The 23,065-nt window shown below is 36.8% G+C and overlaps 1 non-coding gene across 1 annotated transcript; it reads left to right on the plus strand.

Annotated features, from left to right (window-relative positions):
* The first annotated feature begins 6,260 nt into the window (after nt 1-6,260).
* Nucleotides 6,261-6,367, plus strand: LOC112918486 (U6 spliceosomal RNA). Its single transcript, XR_003234701.1, has one exon. It is a non-coding gene; the product is annotated as a U6 spliceosomal RNA (small nuclear RNA).
* Nucleotides 6,368-23,065: the final 16,698 nt, after the last annotated feature.

Here is a 23,065-nt window from a genome sequence, read left to right on the forward strand (position 1 = left end):
AAAATCTTTAAAAAAAATTCATTGGGGGCTTATATTTAAAGGATGTTTATGATAAGTGTTTCAGTTATATGAGAAAAGCATATTTGGATATATTGAGTTTTATAAAGAGCAAGGAACGGAACATGTATTATAAAATCTTAGAAGAGATTTAGTATTGTAAGTATAAATAAAGCATAGAATATGAGTAAGAGTTGATACAAGTTAGTTCATTAAAGTGTAAGAGCAAGGTGTATAATGTTTTTATTTTTTATCGTTTTAAGATTTTTTATTTACATTTGAGAAAGAGAGAGAGGAAAGACTCCTTGCTGAGTAGAGAGCCCAATGCGGGACTTGATTCTAAGACCCTGGAATCATGACCTGAGCTGAAGGCAGATGTTTAATTGACTGAGCCACCCAGACGCGCATATAATATTTTTAATCAGTGTGAGAATTTGACCAGTTATTAAAATTTTTGAATTCGAATTTTCCAAGACTGAGGATTTTTGTTTTTGTTGTTGTTTTGTTTTTTAAAATTTTTTTATTGGAGTTCAATTTGCCAACATATAGCATAACACCCAGTGCTCATCCCGCCAAGTGCCCCCCTCAGTGCCCATCACCCAGTCACCCCAATCCCCCGCCCACTTCCCCTTCCACTACCCCTTGTTCATTTCCCAGAGTTAGGTGTCTCTCATGTTTTGTCAAAGACTGGGGATTTGATATGAAAACTTGAAAATGCCATTGGTATTTTTCTGTTTCATTCTCTTTAGTCTTAAGACAAGGTTATTATTGTTATTAGGGGAATATTTTAATTATGTGCATCTGTGTGTCTTCAGTATATAATATACACATACACATAGTTAACTACTCAGTATACCTTACTTTTTCTTTCTCCTGAGGACACATATAGTACATAATTTGAATCTATTTGAGCCAATTAATATTTCAAGAAATTCTTTTTTATACCATTTACATGAAAACACTGAGGGAACAAATTTGAATATGTGTTTCACTTGACTAAATGAATTCTGAAGTTAGTGACCCAAAGACCAAACTGAGAAGGAGGAATGAGGAGAGCAGGAATCCTCATCCAGTCTCCCCTTTTAGCTCCTCATTGCACTAACTAAAGCATATGGTTGGTACTTAACAAATACTATGTTCTCTGCTCCAAAAATAACAACAAAAAAATCAAATTTAACCATTTATTGGGTTACATATTGATATAGTTATTCCTGCTTCTTCCCATCTTCTGAAAAAGATAAAACTATCAGCAACATGAGTCTGCTGGTCCTTAGACACTCTTTTCAGATATAATCTTCTTCCAAACCAAATGCGTTTCTCATGTTTTTCTTCACCCTCTCTCAGCTGTTCCTTTTTTTCTCACCAAAATTCACGATTTTGATGCTGATGGTCTAAATTTCTTTCCCTAGACTTTCCTGCTAAAGATAGAGGCAGAACCAGCATGATCATCCCACTACGTTACTGTTCACATCTTTGATCTTCCCATGGATTAAATAATAACTAGAGATAAGCATAAATTATGTAGGGAAATACCATCATTTAATTTTCACACATGAATAGATCATGATTATTATTCAAGATAGACTAAAAATGTATTGCAGTACAAAAACCTTTAAAAATCTCAGTGGCTTTCAGGATATAGACTTGGATTTTGTTTGTTTGCTTGTTTTGTCTTCCTTGCTCCTGAACATATCCATCTCAGATCAATAGTGAGCTCTGTCCTTTGTCATCTTCACTTAGGGGTGCAAGGTGACATTGTTTCATGTTGCAGGGAATCAGCAGTTATCTCCTAAGGGCTTCCACCTGAAAGTAGCATGCTCAGCTTCCCTTCACACTGCATTGGCCAAAGGATGTCCCATAACTGCCCAACCTCAAGGGGCTGGGAGTGCAGTCTCATCAGGTGCCTGGATAGGAGAATATTACAAATCATAAGTGATCTCATAACTCCCTCACCCTAAAATAAATACAAGTTATGTGTATAGAACTTATTTTTAAATATACATTTTCAGTTTAAATTAGTTCAAATGCACAACGGAAAGTATAAAATGCAATAGGAATAGAGGTGTTATAATTAACCTATTTTAGATAATATAATCATTAGAATGGAGAGTTTGGTAATTATAATAACTACTTTTAAAATGTCCTCAGATTTTTTTGCATCCATAAAGAATTTATTGAATACCTTCTATTTTCCTAGTCCTAGGTACATAGAGATAAACCAGACACACAAAGAAATTACAATCCAGTAAGAAAAGAGTCACTAGCAAATTGATGCTTTTGATAGAGTACATCAAATTTGATGGCAGAAACAAATTCATGATGCAAAGAGCATACTAAAGAGAGAAATTTCAAAAAGTGAGGTCAGAATGAATCTGTATACGCAGAGAGTTTGCAAAGTAGTGACTTTGAGATAAGTTTTAAATACTGAATAGAAATTTTTATGGGTAAGAATAATCCAAAGGAAATAGCATCTCCCAGAGCACAGGAGCATGAGAGTTTATATGATGGTGAGAAATTGCAAGTAGTACTAACTGACTGGAGAATACATTTATGGGGAGAAGCAGGGCCACGCAGCAAAATATAAGGTGAAAGGGAGGCAAATGCATGTGTACCATGCTAAAAATGTCAACTTTATCAGAGATAATGGTGAAACACAGGAGTTTTTTTTTTTTTTCTTTAGAAAGAACATTATGTTGGAAAGTGAAGAATGAGTCTTCACCGCCTGGTATAATACCTAGTACATAATTAGGACTCAATAAAAAATGTTGAGTGAGAAAATGTGGCATGTAAGGAAGGATGAGATCATCTCACTATAATACATTAAACAATTTCTCTAAAATTGGAGAAATATCATACATTGAAGCTATCAGTATTGGTTATGGTGGGTGTTCCTAAATGAAGCAATGATTCAGAAATGCAACTCATCAGTCATTTATTCATCCCCTGATTTTTTTCTTTGATTCATTTATGTAATAGATATATCTCCTCTGTAAAGCACTGTATTCAGGGGCACGAGAAGCAAAGATACCTATCATATAGATTTTTTTTTATGCAAGAACTCTGGAATCCAATAACAGAAGTAAGACTCATACTCAAATAATTACTGTGACGTAGTCTCTGGAAGCAGGGAGAACAGAAAAACAGATTGGTGCTAATTTGAGATCAGTGGTTATAAATGGTTTCAGGAATAAGTATTATTTAGGTTGGCTTCTTAACAGGTAGATTTATTGTAGACCTTCAGAGATTGTCAAAGTAGAAGGAAATAAGGTAAGCAACAATACCTATTTCAAACAATTTGTTCAATTTTGTTTTTTATTGTTACTGTTTAACCTGTCAGAATTATGAGACAGACTAATTTTTAACTAATCAGATGATTCAAGTAAAGCAGTCAGTCAGATAACTCTGAGTTTCTTTTGCATACAAATGAGCTCTCAATGCATCAGCTATTCATATTTAGTTACCTCTTCTGACTTGTGGAACAAATATTGACAGTCTCTTTTTTAATCACCAGTATTTCTAGAGAATTAAAATTTAGCAGCATTCCAAACACTTTTTAAATTTTATGCTTTAGAAAAGAAGTGGTAATGGAGTAATTAAGTGCATATACATATTCTGAAGAAAAAACATTACACTTTATAACCCGAAAGTTGATGAAAGTGCTTTTATTATACCATCATATTTCATTAATTTATTAACCACTTGAGTATTTAGTATGTTCCAGAAAACATACCACATGATTAATAATAATATTAGATTCATTAAGCCTTTTGATTTGTCAGGCAGTGAGCTGTTTGCACACCTTATCTCATTTAATCCTCAAATTGACAATATGAGATAAGGATTATTATCCTCATTTCACAAGTGAGAAAATTGAAATGTAGAGAACTTACATAACCTGCCCAATGTTACCTTAAAAATATGTGAGGATTATGCCAAGTGAAATAAATCTGACAGAATAAGACAAATACCATATGATTCCACTTACATATGGAATCTAAAAAAACAAAACGAACAAACAGATCAGAAACAGACTTATCAATACAGAAAACAAATAGGTTCAGAGGGGACAGGGTTAGGGGATAGGTGAAATAGGTAAAGGAGATTAAGAGGTACATACTTCCAGTTATAAAATAAATAAGGCATGGGGATGAAAAGTACACCATAGGGAATGTGGTCAATAATAATAAATAACTTTGTATGGTGACAGATGGTAACTACACTTAACGTGGTGAGCACTGCGTAATGGCCAGAGTTGTGAATCACTATGTTGTTTACTTGCAACTAGTATAACATTGTATATCAACTTCTACTTCGGTTTTTAAAAGTGGAAAAACAAAACAAGATTCATATTCAGATATGTCTTTTCCAGAATGAAAAAATCTGATTCAACCTTAATGTCAACCCAGGATAATCAATACATAACAGATGCAACAAAAATCTCTGTAATACAAATGTAGATTCTGGGACTGGAAGTTCTGAGAGGCAGAGGCTGTCTTTTCCTTTTTGAAATCCCAATGTTTCATCTTATTTGTTGGTGCATAGTAATTGCTTAGGATACATTTGTTGGATGAACAAGAGATACAAGGAGAAATGGGAGCAACAGGAGACATTTTTGTATAAGAAGAGATTGAGAGGTTAAATGTCCACCCCAATGCCAAACATCTATCTATTCAAAATGTCTAGACTTCAGCCCACCCTTCAATTCTAGCTCTGTTCTTTTCCATGGTGCTTCTCTTTGCCACTGTTTTAGTAGGATGGCATATAGATGCAGAGATCATACGTATAGTTTACCAAGATGAACTCCTCAAATGCAGGTTTTGCCCTACCTCTGCTTAAAGCTTTGACGTGTTCTTGTTGGCGTCGGGAGACAGTAGGCAGTGGTGGAGATGGGGAGCTCTTGGTCAGGCTGAGTGGGCTCAGATGTCAGTTCTGCCCCTTATTGCTTACTGTGTTCTCCTTTATAAAATGAACATAATCATACCCAACCCACAGAACTGTGAGGATTGAATGTGAAAATCCATGAAAAATACTTAGCAAAGTATCACATGCATTAATTACATAGTCTGAAAGGACTGGCTATTATTTTGAATCACTGGGTGTATTAGTTTCCTAGAACTGCTATCACAAAGCACCAAAAAACCCCACAAAAAAAAAACTGGGTTGCTTAAAACAATGGAAATTTATTCTTTCATAGTTTTGGAGGCTACAGTCACATATCAGGGTGTTGGCCAGGCCATGCTCTGGGTCTGATGCTTTGAGAGGAGACTCCTCCCTTGCCTCTTTTATCTTTTGGGGGTTATTGGCAATTTAGCCTCTGGGTTTTATTGGCAATTTTTTGGCATTCTTTGGTTTGTAGATTTATCACTCTGATCTCATGACTGTCTTCTCCCTGTGTGTCTCCACTTCATCTCCCCTCTGTGCATGTCTGTTTCTGTGTCCAAATTTCCCCTTTTTTAGAAGGATATCAGTCATACTAAATTAAAGCCCACTGTAATGACTTTATCTTAAATAGCTTACCTCTATACACACCCTATTTCTAAAAAAGTTTACATTTGGGGGTACTGGACTGTTAGGACTTTAACAAATTTTTGGAGAGGGCATAATTCTATTTATAAGACCAGGCATCTACTTTTAATATTGTGTCTTAAAGGAGCCATGTGAGTTGAAATCCCCTGACCCAGAAGAGCATAAAAAGCACTTTTCTGAGAACTATCCCTTGTGTGTCCTACTTTTCTTCACCTAGCTTCTCAGCCATCTCCTGACAGCCTCAATTGAGAGTTGCCTCTTGGGTCTGGTTTAACTTTCACTCCTGGTCTAATTAGGGGAGCCATTGCTGACCTGAAGCTTCCATCCCCAGAAGACCCTGAGTTCTGCTTTTCCTGCTTTGGTACCTGCCTCTGGTGATAGGATTGCCTCCCCTGGAGGCTGACCTTGTCCTCATTTTACCATCAGTAATCCTCTATTGACATAGATGATAGCAGTAACAGTTTCTTGAAAGCTCTAAGGAGCCAGGGGTGATACCAAACACTCCACAGGCATTCCATTATTTAATTGCCACATCAGCCCAATATGGTAGGTTGGCCAATGTACAGATGAGGAAACTGAGGTTTATTGAGGTTAAAGTACATGAAATAGACAAGAAACGATGAGGCTTGAACTAAGTTGGTGGCTGAGGGAACAGAGCAGGGAGAGGCTTTCAGAGAAAGCAGGTATAATCCAGTGCACTGGGTTCTGACGCAATGTGCATCTGAAAAAGGATGACCATGCTCGCTTCGGCAGCACATATACTAAAATTGGAACGATACAGAGAAGATTAGCATGGCCCCTGCGCAAGGATGACACGCAAATTCGTGAAGCGTTCCATATTTTTAGAAGAAGTTCAGTGGAACAATCCACAAAAACAAGGGCTGAATAGATATGATGACACTAAACTCATATCTGTCAATAGTAACTCTGAATGTGAACTGGCTTAATGACCCCATCAAAAGGCGCAGGGTTTCAGACTGGATAAAAAAGCAGGACCCATCTATTTACTGTCTACAAGAGACTCATTTTAGACAGAAGGACACCTACAACCTGAAAATAAAAGGTTGGAGAACCATTTACCATTCAAATGGTCCTCAAAAGAAAGCAGGGGTAGCCATCCTTATATCCGATAAATTAAAATTTACCCCGAAGACTATAGTGAGAGATGAAGAGGGACACTATATCATACTCAAAGGATCTATCCAACAAGAGGACTTAACAATCCTCAATATATATACCCCGAATGTGGGAGCTGCCAAATATTTAAACCAATTAATAACCAAACTGAAGAAATACTTTGATAATAATACACTTATACTTGGTGACTTCAATCTAGCTCTTTCTATACTAGATAGGTCTTCTAAGCACAACATATCCAAAGAAACGAGAGCTTTAAATGATACACTGGACCAGATGGATTTCACAGGTATCTACAGAACTTTACATCCAAACTCAACTGAATACACATTCTTCTCAAGTGTACATGGAACTTTCTCCAGAATAGACCACATACTGGGTCACAAATTGAGTCTGAACCGATACCAAAAGATCGGGATAGTCCCCTGTATATTCTCAGACCATAATGCCTTGAAATTAGAACTTAATCACAACAAGAAGTTTGGAAGGACCACAAACACGTGGAGGTTAAGGACCATCCTGCTAAAAGATGAAAAGGTCAACCAGGAAATTAAGGAAGAATTAAAAAGATTCATGGAAACTAATGAGAATGAAGATACAACCATTCAAAATCTTTGGGATGCAGCAAAAGCAGTCCTGAGGGGGAAATACATAGCAATACAAGCATCCATTCAAAAACTGGAAAGAACTCAAATTCAAAAGCTCACCTTACACATAAAGGAACTAGAGAAAAAACAACAAATGGACCCCACCCCCAGCAGAAGAAGACAGTTAATTAAAATTCGAGCAGAACTAAATGAAATCGAGACCAAAAGAACTGTGGAACAGATCAACAGAACCAGGAGTTGGTTCTTTGAAAGAATTAATAAGATAGATAAACCATTAGCCAACCTTATTAAAAAGAAGAGAGAGAAGACTCAAATTAATAAAATCATGAATGAGAAAGGAGAGATCACTACCAACACCAAGGAAATACAAACGATTTTAAAAACATATTATGAACAGCTGTACGCCAATAAATTAGGAAATCTAGAAGAAATGGACGCATTCCTGGAAAGCCACAAACTACCAAAACTGGAGCAGGGAGAAATAGAAAACCTGAACAGGCCAATAACCAGGGAGGAAATTGAAGCAGTCATCAAAAACCTCCCAAGACACAAGAGTCCAGGGCCAGATGGCTTCCCAGGGGAATTCTATCAAACGTTTAAAGAAGAAATCATACCTATTCTACTAAAGCTGTTTGGAAAGATAGAAAGAGATGGAGTACTTCCAAATTCGTTCTATGAGGCCAGCATCACCTTAATTCCGAAACCAAACAAAGATCCCACCAAAAAGGAGAGTTACAGACCAATATCCCTGATGAACATGGATGCAAAAATTCTCAACAAGATACTAGCCAATAGGATCCAACAACACATTAAGAAAATTATTCACCATGACCAAGTAGGATTTATCCCCGGGACACAAGGCTGGTTCAACACTCGTAAAACCATCAACGTGATTCATCATATCAGCAAGAGAAAAACCAAGAACCATATGATACTCTCATTAGATGCAGAGAAAGCATTTGACAAAATACAGCATCCATTCCTGATCAAAACCCTTCAGAATGTTGGGATAGAGGGAACTTTCCTCGACATCTTAAAAGCCATTTACGAAAAGCCCACAGCAAATATCATTCTCAATGGGGAAGCACTGGGAGCCTTTCCCCTAAGATCAGGAACAAGACAGGGATGTCCACTCTCACCACTGCTGTTCAACATAGTTCTGGAAGTCCTCGCCTCAGCAATCAGACAACAAAAAGACATTAAAGGCATTCAAATTGGCAAAGAAGAAGTCAAACTCTCCCTCTTCGCCGATGACATGATACTCTACATAGAAAACCCAAAAGCCTCCACCCCAAGATTGCTAGAACTCATACAGCAATTTGGTAGCGTGGCAGGATACAAAATCAATGCCCAGAAATCAATGGCATTTCTATACACTAACAATGAGACTGAAGAAAGAGAAATTAAGGAGTCAATCCCATTTACAATTGCACCCAAAAGCATAAGATACCTAGGAATAAACCTAACCAAAGAGGTAAAAGATCTATACCCTAAAAACTATAGAACACTTCTGAAAGAAATTGAGGAAGACACAAAGAGATGGAAAAATATTCCATGCTCATGGATTGGCAGAATTAATATTGTAAAAATGTCAATGTTACCCAGGGCAATTTATACGTTTAATGCAATCCCTATCAAAATACCATGGACTTTCTTCAGAGAGTTAGAACAAATTATTTTAAGATTTGTGTGGAATCAGAAAAGACCCCGAATAGCCAGGGGAATTTTAAAAAAGAAAACCATAGCTGGGGGCATCACAATGCCAGATTTCAGGTTGTACTACAAAGCTGTGGTCATCAAGACAGTGTGGTACTGGCACAAAAACAGACACATAGATCAATGGAACAGAATAGAGAACCCAGAAGGGGACCCTGAAATGTATGGTCATCTAATATTCGATAAAGGAGGAAAGACTATCCATTGGAAGAAAGACAGTCTCTTCAATAAATGGTGCTGGGAAAATTGGACATCCACATGCAGAAGAATGAAACTGGACCACTCTCTTTCACCATACACAAAGATAAACTCAAAATGGATGAGAGATCTAAATGTGAGACAAGATTCCATCAAAATCCTAGAGGAGAACACAGGCAACACCCTTTTTGAACTTGGCCACAGTAACTTCTTGCAAGATACATCCACGAAGGCAAAAGAAACAAAAGCAAAAATGAACTATTGGGACTTCATCAAGATAAGAAGCTTTTGCACAGCAAAGGATACAGTCAACAAAACTAAAAGACAACCTACAGAATGGGAGAAGATATTTGCAAATGACATATCAGATAAAGGGCTAGTTTCCAAAATCTATAAAGAACTTATTAAACTCAACACCAAAGAAACAAACAATCCAATCATGAAATGGGCAAAAGACATGAAGAGAAATCTCACAGAGGAAGACATGGACATGGCCAACATGCACATGAGAAAATGCTCTGCATCACTTGCCATCAGGGAAATACAAATCAAAACCACAATGAGATACCACCTCACACCAGTGAGAATGGGGAAAAATAACAAGGCAGGAAACAACAAATGTTGGAGAGGATGCAGAGAAAAGGGAACCCTCTTACACTGTTGGTGGGAATGTGAACTGGTGCAGCCACTCTGGAAAACTGTCTGGAGGTTCCTCAAAGAGTTAAAAATAGACCTGCCCTACGACCCAGCAATTGCACTGTTGGGGATTTACCCCAAAGATTCAGATGCAATGAAACGTCGGGACACCTGCACCCCGATGTTTCTAGCAGCAATGGCCACAATAGCCAAACTGTGGAAGGAGCCTCGGTGTCCATCGAAAGATGAATGGATAAAGAAGATGTGGTTTATGTATACAATGGAATATTACTCAGCAATTAGAAACGACAAATACCCACCATTTGCTTCAACGTGGATGGAACTGGAGGGTATTATGCTGAGTGAAGTAAGTCAATCGGAGAAGGACAAATAGTGTATGTTCTCATTCATTTGGGGAATATAAATAATAGTGAAAGGGAATATAAAGGAAGGGAAAAGAAATGTTGGGAAATATCAGGAAGGGAGACAGAACATAAAGACTCCTACCTCTGGGAAACGAACTAGGGGTGGTGGAAGGGGAGGAGGGCGGGTGTTGGAGGGGAATGGGTGACGGGCACTGAGGTGGACACTTGACGGGATGAGCACTGGGTGTTTTTCTGTATGTTGGTAAATTGAACACCAATAAAAATTAATTTTAAAAAAAATGATAGAGGATGACCAATGAAGTAACTTCCAAGCTTCTAGTCTGTTGTTTGGATGGATGCAAAGTGATACTTTTCACTGGAATAGGAGAGAAGGAAAACCAGGTGTAGGGAAGGTGGGAGGCGATCATGGCTTTAATTGCAAACGTGTTGTGTGTGATACTGTAGATTACACAAGCAAAGATGAGGCAGTTGGATATATGAGCCTAGAAGTCATGTAGAGGGGATCCCTACATTCTCTTCCAAACAGGTCTCCCTGCTTCTACCTCTGCCCTCTCCCATCCTTCTCCAGTCTATTTACTATACATTTACATTGAATCACTCCTCTGTTTCCTAGCAAAGGCTTCCCATTTCATGCAAAGCAAACCCCAAAGTTTGACAGTGACCTACAAGGCAAGACACAATCTGGTATCCTGTGGACCATTCTCCTCCTCTTGCACTCCACTTTAGCCAAGCCAGCCCCTTTGCTTTTTTTTTCAAGCCAGGAAAATTCTACCTCCAGGCCTTACTCTTGCTACTTCTACCTAGATGTTCTTCCTCCCAGATGTATGTATGGCTGGTTCCCTCACTTCCTACAGGTCTTTACTCAAAAGTCTTTTTTCAGTGGGGCCTTCTTTGACCATTGTATCAACTCTTACATACTAACATTTCAAATCCTCTTTCTCAATTTTATTTTTTCTCCTTTACACTTATCACTATTTAGCCTACACTAAAATTTACTTATGTACCTTGTTTATCTGGTCAAATGTAAGTTCCATGGGGGCAGGGAGTCTGCGTATTAGCTCAATGGTCTAACCCCAGTGTCTAGATGGTTATTGACACATAGTAGGCCTACAATAAACATTTATAAATAAATGATTCCATGGAAAAATATGATCAAAATATAGATTTTATTCATTCATTTGGAAATTATCTCTTGAATATCTGTATTATGTGCCAAATACTGTTCTATGTTCTGGAGAATAACAGATGATATGTCTGCCATCATGAAGCTTACTTCCTAATTAGAAAGAGCAAAAATAAATAGTTAATTAAATATACGAGGTTCCAGATGGTGACAAGCTCTATGGGGAAAAAATAAAGTGAACTAAGGAAGATGGATTTCAGAATCATGAACATAAGATATTGGAGTCCCATATAAAAGTGAAGGATCATGAATAGTTTGTCATCTGGGAAGCATAAGCATTAAAAGGATAAGTAAAGCAAGAAGGGAAGCCCATGAAGAAATCTAAATGGGAAATGACAGAGAAATGGAAGGAAAGTCAGGATAGTGTGGTGTTAGGAAAGTCAAGGAAGCAGAGAACCTCAAAAAGGAAGGAATAATCAATAATGTCAAACATCTAATTTGCAGGGGTCAAATACTATAAGGACAAAACATATTTGCTAGAATTTGACATTTAAGCAAATTTACAAAAATTAGTTTCAGTAGAGCAATGAGATAAGAAGCCAGATTACTGTGAGCTAAAAAGAGAACAGGATATGAGAATATCAGTAGAAGTTGATAGGACCCACTTTTTTTCAAGATGCTCTGCTTTAAATTTAAAAAAGAAAGAAAAGAAAAAAATTAAGAGGATAACTAGAGGGACCCATGAAAACTGCATTAGAACTGTTGTGGATATAATCAGAAACCTGAAGACAGCTCACTTTCTCTGTCTCCCCGTCTCTGTCTCTCACACACACACTCTTCACATACATACACCCCTCCCCCCACAATATTCCCATTGATTAATAATCTTAATTTTCAAAGAAAATAAAATTCCCAGAAGTTTGCATATTTATGAAGTTTTAGCCCAGGATTCATGCTCAGCAAGCTGCAAGGTTGATTTTACCCGTGGATTTAATGAAAACATAGGTCAATTACAAGGTGTGTATTAACAGTAAGAATAAGAGCAGCTAACATTGGTTGGTTACTGGGGTCAAATATTATGACAACTGTTTTAAATTTATTTGTCCTCACTTTTGAGGTGTGGAAATGAGGCTCAAAGATGTTAAATTGAGCTGAAATTCAAACACAATCTAACTTTCAACTTTATGATTCAACTACACGAGGCCACCTAAGCTACATAATGTTTTAGTGTCTAATGCTAGTCCAATTTATGGATAACTTCCAAGTGGGTCAGACGAAATGTAAAAAAAGAAGCCATATAGGTACTAGAATAAATACATGAGTAAGTTCTTCTATAATCTGGTAACAAAACAAAAACAAAAACAAAAACAAAAACAAAAACCTATTCTTATTATCAAAACTGAGAAAAATAAGGGAAAAGATTGAAAATTTTGAGTACATAAAAAAGAAAATAATTTCAAGCTGAGAAAGTACCTAAGTTATAGACAAAGAGAGAATAACTCTAATATAGAAAGAGCTTCTAAAAATAGAAAGCTGCCAACAACCTTATTGAAAACTAGGTTAGACATAGAAACAAGAAAAGAAATGCAGTGTATTAGTAATCTAATGCCAAGTAACCAAGTGCCCCCAAACTTAGCAGCCTAAAATGATGAACTTTATTATGTCACGGTTTCTATAGGCCGGGGACTCAGACACAGCTTAGCTGAGTCCTCTGCCCCGGTTCCCATACAAGGTCAATCAAAATGTCAACTGGGCTGTTGTCACAGATTGAGGAAGAGTTCTCTTACAATTTATTTCATAGTTTTTATACTGCAAACCAAACCAGAAGGGATAAAGTAATCTCTAAAACTTCAAAGCAAAATGAAATGAAAGAACCTAACTAGGTATCAAGGTGGTAATATAACCATATGAGGAGGAATTATTTAAAATACAGGAATTTGTCTCTACAGTTGGTGGGAAACACCCTAAAAACAAACAGATACACAAATAAAACTGCCCTTACCTTGAAGAAAAAAAGCACACAACAAAACTTTTAACAGTTTTTAGCAATTATATTATTATTAGGAGTGTTGAAAAATATGTATGATTATGTAGTGTGCCTGTGAATCAGGATTTTCGGTACTGAAGAGATGAGGTACAGATGCAAGACCAAAGAGTGAAATTTAAACGCTGTATTTCTGACTCAGGAATGGCATGTCAGTATGAATTTATGGTGTATTTTCTCTAAAAGAAAAAGATATTAGCTTTATCCTTTGAAAAACCCTATAAACAATGACCAACCAGGTGGTAATAAAGCAAACTTTATTGACCAGATTTTGGTCTCTAAATATAATTTCTTCCTACAAGAAACCAAAGTACCTTAGAAAAACAGCTGGTTCCAGGTCTAGGGCAAAACATGTTGGAAATTATCCTAGAACATTTTATCATACCAGAAGTGAGAAAACTTCTCACTTCTGAGAAGTTGAGAAGTTACATCAAAAGAATCCATGAAACAAGGGCAGCCCCAGTGGCTTAGTGGTTTAGCACTACCTTCAGCCCAAGGTGTGATCCTGGAGACCCAGGATCGAGTCCCACGTTGGGCTCCCTGCATGGAGCCTGCTTCTCCCTCTGCCTGTGTCTCTGCCTCTCTCTCTGTCTCTGTGTCTCTCATGAATAAATATATAAAATCTTTAAAAAAAAAAAAGAATCCATGAAACTAATGTAAAGACAATCCTGCTGGTCAAAAATAAAATAGCTGGAGTATAAATAAGAATAACAACCTAATGGATTGAGATATCAAATACCTTTAAATTCATAAGTTTATAATTATGTAATTACATAATATATAACATTATTATTTTATATTATTATATTAAATATGGCATAAACAGTGCATATATAATCTTAATAATATAGATTATTAGTTAAATAATAATTGAATCATAATAATTAAATAAGTAAATAATAATAATAATTAAAATAATTTTGTAAGGGTGCTTGGGTGGCTTAGTTGGTTAAGTGTCCAACTCTTGATTTTAGTTCAGTTCATGATCTCAGGATCAGGAGATTGAGCCCTAAGTCAGGATCTGCTCTAAACATGGAGCCTTCTCTTTCTTTCTCCCTCTGCCTTTCCCCCTACTCCCCACTCACATTGTCTCTCTCTCTCTTTAAAATAAAAAAAGTAAAAATAAAATAAAATAAGTAGTATTGTATTAATAATATAACTAATATATATTAATATTATGTAGGTAATATGTATTAAACTCTCATTGTTCACCTTTGGAATATGCTGAGAAGACAATTCATGATTTTTAAATGGTAAATAAAGAGAACTAGTCAAATATTTATCCTGTTTTTCCTACACAAATTGTACTATTGAAAAATCAAATAGCTGATTAGCTGATGTTTCTCTTTATAGAAGTATTAGAGCTAAAGAATAAGGATGAAATGATAAAATTAATATTTTTCAATCCCTAAAAGAATGAACAAATCGAGGTAATAATCATCAGTGGTTAATAATAGCTCTAACAGAGAAAAACAAAACAAAGCAGATGTCATATACTTCCTAATGTAAGCACACACCAAAACCTATGAAACATTCTTGCCAAAAAAACCCAAAACTAGATCTACCTTCCTATACACAGAAATACAGGGAATGAGAAGATGTTAACTGACCCTATAGATATGTAATTATCAAAATCTAGACTATAGGGACTCTATAGGTTAAATGACTAATTTCTCTAATAAATTCAAAAGAAAAAACCAATGGAAAGTAAATGCATAAATTATTATAGAAATAAGAGACATAACCAATTGCAAACTTTAAATCTTATTTGCATTTTTATTTGAATAAACTATAAAAAATGACACAATAGGGGAAATCTGAATACTGAGTGGACAGATATTGGATGGTATTAAACAGTTATTAAGTGTGATTATTCTAATTTTGGTTTGTGTTTTTAAAAAGCACTTATCATTATATGGAGATATAGACTGAATTATTTATGGATGAAATGACATGTTGAGAATTTGCTTCCAAATAATCTAGAGGAATGGAGAATTAGAGATAAAACAAGATTGAGGTGATAATTACTGAAGGTGAGCAATAGACAGAAGATTTTATTATACTAATCTCTTTAATGGTATATGTTTGTAAAACATCCATAAGAATTTGTTAAGCCGGGCAGCCCGTGTGGCTCAGCGGTTTAGCGCCGCCTTCAGCCAGGGCGTGACCTGGAGACCCAGGATCAAGTCCCACGTCAGGCTCCCTGCATGGAGCCTGCTTCTCCCTCTGCCTGTGTCTCTGCTTCTCTCTCTTTCTCTGTGTTTCTTATGAATAAATAAATAAAATCTTTAAAAAAAAAAGAATTTCTTAAGCAGAGTGATAGTGGGTCCACAGGTTTTTTAAGATATTATTTTTGTACTTTTTTGAACGTTTGAAATGTTTCATAATGTAGGAATATATCCCAGGAAATTGGAGCTTTAACAATATCCTGAAAGTAGCCAGCACCCCTCTAGGACACACTTTATTTATAGTTTTATGTTAAGAAGTTCATTTTCAATTGATACTAACTTGCTGATTCAAAGGAAGTCATTGAATTATTTATTTCTTTTGGTCCCCCACTTGCCTATGTTTTAAATGGGAACAAATGAAAACTGTTAATTAAAAAGCTTTATTTTTCTCTGCTTCAAGTTCCTTGGGAGAAAACCATTATTAAAACAGAATAGCTTAATGCATAACCAATCCTGACACCTACTACATTGCTTTGGCCTTTTGTTTTTAGTACAAAATTCTTTTACTATACATTTTGAAATGTTTTCATCTTTCTCACATCTTTCTCACAAGTATAACACATTACTGATTTTCACTGACAAGTGCTAGACCATGTGAAAAACTTTGTGGGATTAATTTTCTGTTTTGCATTTTTTCCCATGCTATGCTGATTGGACATGTCCCATGACTTAGCTCAGCCCCAAAACATGGCACCAGATCAATCAGTGGGTTTGGCACAACTTTAGTTACACTGGTATAGGATTCATTAAAAAGGACTCATATTCATAAGATAGGCTAACTGCTAAAGGAGAAAAAAATAAAAGTGTTTTGTGTCCTTGCTGTTTTTTTTTTCCCAAAGGGAAGGGGAAGAGGGGGTGTTAGGGTGAACTGAAAGAGTCAAGGGAGTGGAAGCCACAGTTCCTGGAACCATAAGGTCTGCCACTAAAGTTCAAGATTAAGCTTTGTTCTAATAAGAGTTTGGCTTTCCAAATAGGGATGCCAAGGTCCTTTCACTCACATATACTTCTAAAACTCTGCTTTTCAATTGCGTTCGTGTGTTCTATTTTAGAACACTTCTCACTCACTCAGTAATCCAAAAGAAAGACTTTGATACCAGAGCTAAATTAAAGAGGAAACAGTGCTTGTTTTCAGATAAAGTGAGAGTTACCAGCCTTCTTGAGAACGTTGTGTTTTGATTGATCTACTTTCTCACTGGCTCTTTTCTCTCAACTTCTTCTTGGTAGAGGACCTCATCAGGACCTCACCAGATTCTTATCCCTGTTTTTCCGTGGGTTGCTGTACCTATCCTCACCTTCCCATCTCAGTGAAAGAAGATAGCTCCACGAAAGGCTTGACCCTATTGCCCACCTCATCTTCTCACTCTCTTGTCTCTTTTAAAATCTACCCCCGTGAGTAGGTTGTTTCTGCTCTGGCCTCTTCACTCATTCATATTTCCATAGGTTTTTAATCATCAAATGGGTCCACTGATCTTCCCTTTACCTGCAAAGCAAAACAGAATAAAACAGGCTTTACCGTGCGACCTCCTCCAGCCGCTACTCTATTTCCCCTCACGTATTGATTCTCAAACTAGTACAACAAATAATCTGGACCCGCTGCCTCTGTTTCCCTACTGCCTTCTGGAATCTGGCTTCCTCTTTGACCATTCAATGTAGAACAAAATTGTACAGGTGACCAAGAGCCTCATCACCACATTCAGTGGCTCAGACACTGCCCTATTTTCCCTCATCTGCTTGGCAGGTTTAATCTGTGCTCACCTTGCACATCTTTTGTGAACTTTCCCTCCTTGGTCTCCTTGACACTGGGAAATCTTCAATATCTTAAAACATTTTCGATGATGACTTTTCTGTTTCGCTGGCTGCTCTATTATACTTCAGCCTTACATATTTTCTTTCTAAAAATTTCTAGAATATTGGGGCTCTTGGGGGTTAATATATAGCATCATTTGATTCTACTGCATAATATTGAACCAAATGGTTCAATAAAAACCAGAGTAGGAGATCAGCAAATGGATATTAACTATTTCTATAGATCCATGACCAATATAGGATGCTAATATTCTCTCTCCACTTATACCAAATTCAGAGATTGAAAGAATCTATTTAAGGAGACAAAGTAGACTCAAAGAGCAGACTTACCCAGAATTGCTGTCCCCCCCGCCACACACACACACATACACACAAAGAGGGAGCTGAGTCTCCAGATCGTTAGCCTTTAAATAGATAAGATTTACCCAGTGGAAAACTGTGAACCAGTGAATGTCACCGTCAGTCGAAGTCAGATAAATCACTGCTCCTGCTTGGGGAGAAATGAGTAAGATACATCACGAGTGTTACTCTCAGCATAGGAAGCTATATATACACAAACAGTGTGGGATAGTCTTCATTCTTAATCATCATCTTCATGTAGATAATTCCCAAATCTGTGTCTCTGAGTCTGATGTATTTCTAACCTTTTCAATGTTAAATCAACCTGTTCCCTTCCACCTCATGTCCTCCTCTGCTGTGGTCAATGGCACTTCTACTCCCAGTCATCCAAACAAGAATCTTTGGCATCACCTTTCACTCATCACTCGCCTTTGTTTCTTCTTTTAGAATGTCTATGGTACTCATCCTTTCTCTTCAACTTGTACCTCTACCACTATATTCTACTCCTTATTTATCATGTATGCCTTCAACAGCTACTTATGAAGTACATACCAGGTGCCACGACATTTTTTAGGCAGTGGGGATATTAAAGACAGATGAAACATTGATTCAGCCCTTATGTTGAGAAGAGTGGACAAGGGGTTATCAAATTCTAACTTAAGTCAATATGTAACTTCAATATGGACAATTGCAATACTTGGAGGGCACTTGGTGCTCTGTGAGCCTATAACAGGAGGTATGGGAGATGAGAAATAACGTCTCTAGGAGATGATACTCACATTGAAATATGAAGTAAAAGCAGGAGTTAATTAGGCAAAGAAGGCAGAGAGGAACATCTCAGGCAGCATTCTATATGCACAAATGCCTTCTGACTGGAGGTAGCAGGAGGAGTAGAGGTCGCAAGAGGGGTAATGTGGTACAGAATAGAGGAGCTGGAAAGGTAGTTAAGGGGCTGTGCCATGTAGGGCCTTATACATTATGTTAAGGAGTGTTTTGAGATCAAAGTCACTGAAGTGTTTAAACAATAGGGATTAGCACTGGGGTTTGAAAAGACCACTCCTGCATTTTGGATCATTACCTTTGCTTCTCAATTGATTATTTGTGTGTCTCCCATTCCTCCACCTTGTGAATTTTCATACAAACCAATGTCCAAATAATCCTCACTATGAGCTGCTTGAACCTTATCTGCTTCCTAATCAAATGGTGTGGATGATGCCTCATTATTTTTAAGATAAAGCTTAGATTTTTAGATCTGTTTTTTTGCTGAAGCTTGCTACCATCTGGGTTCAGTCTCCTTGTCCAAAATACTTTCCCTCTTCTCCCCAAAACAGACTTTCTCCTCTAGCTAAGTCAATCTTCCCAAACACCCCAGCCTCACTCAAATGCCATTAAGTGAAAGAAATTGCCTTTGAGATTTTGAAACTTCTGCCAAAATTCTACCTCTTATTAAAATCCAAACATATTCAAGATTCCAATGAGGTTCCACTTCCTCTGTAAAATGATTGCTAACTACTCTGGACCACAGTGTGAGTTCAGTTGTGCTAAACTCTGATGATATTTGTGTAGTTGTAACAGAGCTAAACAGGAATGGGCATTGCATAGGCAAATTTTTATGAGACACAAATCATTCATTTTAGGCATCATCATCTTGGCTTGATGTGTTAATTTGGACCTTGATTATAGTCTTCTCAGCAATATTTTGTTTTGTTTTGTCTTTCCATTATTAATTGAGGTTTTTCTAAAGATTTAGAGTTAGAGAAAAAGTGGGGCATAAAAAAAGAGTCTAATTCTAATAAAAATATGTTCAATGTTCTTAAAAATAATTTGGTAATATTTTTATTTGTTGTGTGATATACTTACTATTGATTTGCTATTTCTCAATTTACTCAAAAATGCCTTGTTGCTGGAAATTTAAATATTTCCATTTCATCATGTTTTAAATAATGTGGTTAAACCATTATTTCTATCCTTATGTTCCATTTATTTTCCTAGGATAGATTTAAAAATATGTAATTACTGGGTCTAGAAGCCATTTTTTGTTACATATAAGCTAAAAGGCTTCCAATGAGGCTCTACTACAAATAGTGTATGAGAATGTTCACAACACATTGTTATTAGCATGGGTTTTTATCACTGCACATATCATCTGTAATTTAATGTTTCAAAATTTAAAAAAAGCCCACTATGTTGTTTTGATTTGAATAGCTGTCATTGTGTCTTTGTGGTTTGAGGGAATGTTGGGGAAATTACTGTAAGAAGGGTGCAACTGATCCCTAATAGCTAGAAGACTTTTTGATCTGAGATTCTTTCACTTATTCTACAAATATACATCCAGTGCCTGCCATGTATCAAGCACCACATTCTATGTCAGATGGGCCATAAAGTAGTGGTTCCCAAATTTTTTCTATACATTGAAATTACCTAAAGATTATTAAACAACAACAACAACAACAAAAACTACTACTGCCCAGCTCCCATCGGCAAACATTCTGATTTAATTTGTATGGGGTATGACCTGGGCAGTGAGAGTTGTAAAAGCCTTCTAGGGACTCAGTGTGTAGCAAACTAGGTCAGAGTAGAGGATGGAGTCACAGAATACGGTCAGGGATACAAGTGCTCTAAAGTGTATAAAAAAGACACACACACACACACACACACACATACACACAACCACAGTGTTTTGAGTCCAGTAGACTTCCTCTGCACTAGGTTACCTCAGACAGTGACTTTGAACAGTCCTGCTTGAATGACTTCAAAGTGATAAGACTAAACATTGGGCTGAACGAGGTACTAATGATAAAACTAACAGCTACTTACTACCTCAGTCTGAGTTTTAGTTTTCATTGGAGAAAGATGGGAGCTTCAGATGCATCAAATGTGACATCCTCACTATCCCTTGGGTATCAGTTGGGTAGAACAGAGCTCTGCTTAGGAAAGTCATTGTTAAAACAGAACTCAAGCCTTTACCCAGTATGCCTATAAAAGACATTAGCGTGATGTTGTAAATATATTTAATATTTTGATATATATAAATTATGCTTTTTAAAAATAGTGTATACTTCCTTATTTTCCCTCTGAATTGCTCATTAGAGAGTATCTCTCTCCTGGAAAATATATGTAAAGTGTGTGCCATGGTTTTTATCCATCTCATTTTGATTTAGTTATCAGAATATACAACATCTGCTAAAGCTGAAGCCCACAGTCTTAGAAATTTTTCTTTCATTGCACTCTCAGTCTGCACATCATTAGTACAATTCAGATGGAAATTCCGTAGAGATGCAATATTGCTAACAGATTGTATTTTCCTGGAAAATCTGACCCCCCAAATTTGATTTATTTAACATATTTGCATTTTAATGGATTTTTCTGAAAGGATAATCTCATCAAGATGGGCTGCTGTGGTTTTACTGAGTAATTCACAATTTTCAGCTCATTTATATATGTTTATTAATGTGCAGTATGAATATTTGCACAATGTGCAGGCACATATGGATTATGTCTACCTGAAATGCATGCTTATATGTTTGGAGACTGAACATTTGGTATTTTGGTTACCTTACAGATTAATCCTCTAGTTTAATATATTCCATTGAGTCAGTCTCCTGGCCTCAAGGTTAATAATAACAGTGCTTCTGTGGTACCCTACAATTTATAGTACTCTTTTCACATACATTAACTCATTTAATAACATGCCCAAAGTCTTGGGAAAGCACGGTAACCTTTTGAAGCTACAGAAGAACTGCTTAAAGGGCCAGTTCCTCCCTCCACAGTCTCCCTAACCTTCAAGGATGAAAGTTTCTAAGCCAATCCTGACCAAGCTGTTAGTTTTTGGTATAGCAGGTGGGTGTGTTCAGTGGTTGTGGTTAAAGGAGGACCTGCTACTTAATGTGACGTCAAATTCTTGCACTCTTTCCTTTCGCCAGCCCAAGCCTCCTCCCAAATTCCATTTTCCAGGCTTAATTGGCACAGCTGTGTTTTTCCTGATATCTCTTTCATAGTTCTCTAGCTCTCCACGGGAATCAGTATGCTTTCCTCTAATCACTGGGACAGGGTGCCTATTTCTGCCACCAGTTATTGTGGAACGGAGCTTTGGCAGAAGGATTTATCTACATTACCTCTCCCCAACCCCACTATTGGATGGGATGTTCCTCTTTACACAATGAATGCTTATCTGAAATGTTCACATTATTCCATAAGATACAAAATATATATCCTGACTCCAAGAGACATCAGTCTCGATTATTCCTAAGCATCATATTTTACCATCTTTCAAATACAGGTAAGTCAGAATTTATACTTTTCTGGATGGGATTACAAACTCTCACAAAACATGTATAAGAACAAAACTACAGGGACGCCTGGGTGGCTCGGTGGTTGAGTTTCTGCCTTTGGCTCAGGGCGTGACCCTGGAGTCCCAGGATCAACTTCCACATTGGGTTCCCTGTGGGGACCCTGATTCTCCCTCTGCCTAAGTCTCTCCCTCTCTGTGTGTCTCTCATGAATAAATAAATGAAATCTTTAAACAAAAGAAAAGAACAAAACTATAAGAATCTCAGAAGTCTTATTAGTATAGTGAGTTTTTTCTCCAATTTTTTTCACCCTTCAAATATTTCCTTTTTGGATTTTTATTGATGTGTTAGTGTATAGTTCAATGGATTACAGCACATAAATAGTTCAGATAATTGCCACAATTGGGATGCAGAACGGTTCCATCACCCCCAAAGAACTCCTTTGTGTTATTCCTTTATAGTCATACCACCCACCCCACTCCCAGTCCCTGCAACCATTGATCTGTTCTCCACTCCGTAGGTGTTTTGTCAAGAACGACATATAAATGGAATTGTGTAATAATATGTAAACTTTTGAGACTGGCTTCTATCACTCAGCTTAATGCCTTTGAGATTCATCCAAGTTATGGAGTTTTATTCCTTTTTATTGTTGGGTAGTATTCTCTAACACGGATATGGCACAGCTTGTTTATCTATTCAAATATGTATTTTAATATATTTGTATTAAGTATAAATGGTATTTGTAGAATTGGTACAACATTAAAAATTGTCCATATGATGCAATAGTAATTTTCTGGGAACCAGCCAGATCAAGATTCAAACATCAGCCCTGCTCTTATTAGTCATGCGCAAGTGAGAAAGTCTCTCTGAGATTCAGATTTGGCAAACTGGGCAAGTGAATGATACTTATTTCATAAGATTCTAGAAGTAATTAAATAAGATTAAAACATGAAAAGTGTTTAGCACACAGTAAATAATCAATTGTGTCTGTTTGCCCTCCCACCTTCCATTCAGTCAAGGTAGCACAGTATG

This window comes from Vulpes vulpes, chromosome 3 (assembly GCF_048418805.1).
Source record: "Vulpes vulpes isolate BD-2025 chromosome 3, VulVul3, whole genome shotgun sequence".
In the NCBI taxonomy this organism is placed as follows: domain Eukaryota; kingdom Metazoa; phylum Chordata; class Mammalia; order Carnivora; family Canidae; genus Vulpes; species Vulpes vulpes.